Genomic DNA, 4568 nt, shown 5'->3' on the forward strand with positions numbered 1-4568 from the left:
AAGCATCTTTTCCACTCGTTTTGGCCTTTCAGCCTTTTTAAACGCTCTCCAGAGCAGATACATTTTAGAATGCTGTTTTCACGTTGTAGTATGGACTGTGGAAACAGAGGTTTTTGAAAACGATGAAGCATGTTTAGTCTTGTAACACATTATACCAATAGACATGTTTATAGCATTGATGTTAATTTGCAGTTATGTGCTATTCACTTTCACACTGTTTCTAAAGATATTTACTTTGTACTCTTTTCATATTACAGTCCTAAAAAGGTAACAGAAAATTTACTCACAATTGCTGTCCTGCGGAAAACACGAGGGCAGTTGTGTTTTAGATCAATTCTGAGTGAGCACGCCAGTAAATGGTGAAATATTTCCATAAATAAATTGATCCTGCCAGAAGAATTGCATGAAATTTATGTCTGTATCATCTCGTTGAGGTTTATACATGCAGAGTAAGGCAAATGTAATGCCTTCAGACATTTCAGTCTGGATGATGACTCTGTGGAGGCAGCCTCAAACTGCACTGCGGCCGGAAAAGCCATGGTGAAAGGCTGAGCCGCGGCAGGAAGCAAGTGAGGCTTTGCTGCAGTGAGATCTGGGGCGTGGCCCAGCCTCGTTGAATGCCTGCTGCTGCTGCCGCGATCCAGCGGTCGAGGAGAGCCGGGTCTTTGAGCGGGACAATGGAGGTGGCGATCTCGGGGCTTTGCATGGTCTATTGGTCACAGCGTGTGGCTGGTCGAGAAGAGCAGCTGTCGCGATAACGCCTGATACTCAGCGGCCGTGTTTGGCTGGGTAGGAGTTATCATGGGGCCGGCAAATGCAGCAGGTCTGAAAATATCCCCGGTGTAGATCTCTTCGTTGGACGGAAAATTGGGTCTGTGATAAGATGGCAACAGAGCGAACCGAATGCTGAAAGTCGAGAGATAACGAAGGTAGGACGTACTTGATCATTTATAGGTGTTTCCTCTTGAGCTGTAAACGGTGTAATCACTAATGATGAACTGGCCGTTTTAGTTATCCGTGCATGCTCCTCCCGAAATTTGTTTATGAAACATCACTTATATAAATATTCCTATATTTCAAGGCTGCAGTCTGGAAAAACCTTCAGGCTAATGCTGCTGAAATTGAGCTCAAGGGGACCATGAAGAGGCGACTCCAACTGGCAGATTATACCGTTTTTCAGGAGGCAGGTACGCTGTGAGTTTAAAAGTCCTATCTCTTTAACCCTGCATTCACACATAACACACTATCACATTTCTATAATTAAAGTATTTTTTATGTGGCAACAATTAGGGTAAGCAGAACTTGCAACACTTCCCCTAATATCTAACATACTTTTAATTTGTAAGAACAATGACATCAATGCATATTAGTGACTTATATACTGTCTCCCCCTTATCCCTATAGGTTACAGTAATCAGCTGATCCAGTCGGTATCCAGACCAGACGATGGAACATCCCTGAATGTCAGCAGAGAATGTCAACTAGATGAAGATCCCCTGTGAAAACCTCATTGATGGCCCCAGCACAGATTCTCAGCAAAGACTATGAGAACCAGACAAGCCCTCTGCACAGACCCTTTTACCAGCTACACCTGCTGGCATGATGTTTCTACAAACAGAAGAAGTTGGATGAAATATAATGAATTATATCAATCTCAGCAAAGACTATGAGAACCAGTCAATTATATGTTTCCAGATCCCTACTATCACTACCACTGGTATAGGAAGCATTACTGTTTGTAGGCAGCGCAATCCTAACAACCTGCACACTCTGCCTATGTCTGCTAATACACTATCTTTTTCTATTGGTCTCTGGAATTGCCAGTCTGTTGTAAACAAAAAGCGATTTCATTACTTCTATTATAAGTCATTCAAAGTTAAATCTCATGGCCCTGACAGAGACCTGGATCAAACCAGAGGACACTGCTACACCTGCAGCACTATCCAATAATTTCTCATTTTCCCACTCCCCCGTTTGACTGGAAGAGGTGGAGGTACTGGTCTGCTCATCTCTAATGATTGGAAATTTAATCCTTTACCATCTTTGGGTATCAACAGTTCCTTTGAATCTCATTCCGTTACTGTTACCTACCCTCTTAAAATACATTTTGTAGTTGTCTATCAACCCCCAGGACCACTAGGTAACTTTTTGGATGAATTAGATGTGCTACTTTCAACATTTCCTGAGGATGGTACTCCTCTAGTTATGCTTGGAGATTTCAACATCCACCTAGATAAACCTCTATCTGCTGACTTCCACACTCTGCTTGCCTCTTTTGATCTCAACCGAGTGTCAACTACTGCTACTCACAAATCAGGCAAACAACTGGACCTTATTTACACACGACACTGCTCCACTGATCATGTACTGGTTACTCCACTGCACACCTCAGATCACTTCCTCCTCACTCTTAACCTCAACATGGTTCCTGACACATCACTTACCCCTCCACATGTCATCTTTCAACGTAACCTACGCTCACTCACCCTCCCGGCTATCTGCAATGGTTTCATCTTTGCTTCCTTCCCCTAAACTGTTAGCATCATTTGATGCTAATAGTGCTACTGATACTTTCTGCTCCACTCTTACATCTTGTTTAGACACTGTTTGCCCCTTGTCTTCCAGACCAGCCCGTACCACCCCTTCAGCCCCTACCCTACGTTCTACGCGAACACCGTTCTAAGCTTAAAGCTGCTGAAAGGGTGTGGCGCAAATCCAAAAATCCTACTGACCTTGATGTGTATCAGTCACTCCTCTCTTCCTTCTCTGCTAATGTCTCCACTGCTAAAAAGACATACTACCATAACAAAATTAACAATTCGTCTAACTCTCGCATGCTTTTTAAAACATTTTCCTCGCTCCTTTGTCCTCCCTCTTCCCCCTCCTGCTTCATCTCTATTACGCTGATGACTTTGCCACGTTTTTCATTAATAAAATTAAAAAACATCAGTGCACAATTTTCCTCCCCCACAATCCATCAAGCACATCTCACAAACAAACATACACTCATTCACATCCTTCTCTTCACTCTCTGAGGCAGAAGTCTCCAAACTCATCCTTTCTAATCATCCTACTACTTGTCCGCTTGATCCTATTCCATCTCATCTCCTTCAAGCCATTTCTCCTGCAGTTGTACCTGCCACTCACTCACATCATTAACACATCCCTTCATACAGGTGTTTTCCCCTCATCATTTAGACAGGTTCGTACAGATGGTAGACAACCAAAAATGAGTAATGCCGCCGCGGCGTTAACTGCAAATCAGTCGCTTGTTAAAATCATTCGCGAAACTACCGCCAGGTGGCGCAAAGGGGACGGATAGCGAACTGAATGTAATTGTAGAATGAAAGGAAGACGTAAAAACAACAATAACATTATAATATACATTATAACATCCTTAAAAGCCACTAAAAATAGGATAGTCTTAGGCTACAGTCTACTCATCAAAAAAAAAAAAAAACTTTACACAAAGGCTCTTATGCATGCTATTGTTTTTAAACAGTCATTATATATATATATATATATATATACGGATCAAAATGTTTTCATTTCGGTTCATTCTTTGTTAATAATAATAATAATAATAATAATAATAATAATAATAATAATAATAATAATCTTCAGGTTCCATTTGCAGAGCGAAATGAGAACGGTCCAGCATTTACAAATAATTCTTATTAACTCTGTTATTATTCTTGATTTTTCAAACTGTTAACACTTTGCATTTTTGAATTATGCCTTTACTGTGTGACCAATAATTGTGAATTGTGACTTTGATTGCGCTGGTGCCTCACGCACACATATTCATCGGAAACAGCAGTCGTTCACCGAGCCATGCAGCGGGCCACTTTGGCATAATTTTGCTAATTATGATTTTTTTTTTTTTTTTCGTCGATACTGAAACACGTGTGTGAAATCCAAAGCCTATTTTACCTAATGAATAAGAGTTTTAGCTTCAAATGGGCAACATGTTTGGATTTGTCCCGAATGAGAGAGATAAGCCCAACATAATGTAGCCTATCGCTTTAAATTATTTTTAATTATTATTATTTTTGTTGTTGTTTATAAGCCTATATTATTATATATAATAGCCTGCTGCAATTATATTTATCCATTAGAATTATATATTTGTAATTCTTGTTCTGTTCTGATAATTTTTTACATTTAAAGGATTTGTTGTAAAGTGAAGGGAACTAAAAATGTCCTGTTGGTGCATTAGCCTAGCATTATTAGGCCTGCCGTTATTATTTCTGAATGTAATAAAATGCAACTCTCACAAATGTAATTTATTTTTTAGCGTGTTTTCATGTGTTTTTATCCAGCTTTATTTTTTCCATTGCATCTAAAAATGACTTTGTACATCACATTCACTTCATGAACAAAACAAATATAACCTCAGATCTGCCTCCTGCGATGCTCAGCTGTGGACGATTTCAAAATGTTTGATATAAAGGTTGCTGTCACATTTTATACAGGAATTGTTCATTAAAAAAAAAAAAATCAAATCAAATCAAATTATATTGTTAGTTTTATGCTAACATGCACTCAAGTCTTCGGATACTATACAA

This window comes from Cyprinus carpio, unplaced genomic scaffold, assembly GCF_018340385.1.
Source record: "Cyprinus carpio isolate SPL01 unplaced genomic scaffold, ASM1834038v1 S000006678, whole genome shotgun sequence".
Taxonomy (NCBI): domain Eukaryota; kingdom Metazoa; phylum Chordata; class Actinopteri; order Cypriniformes; family Cyprinidae; genus Cyprinus; species Cyprinus carpio.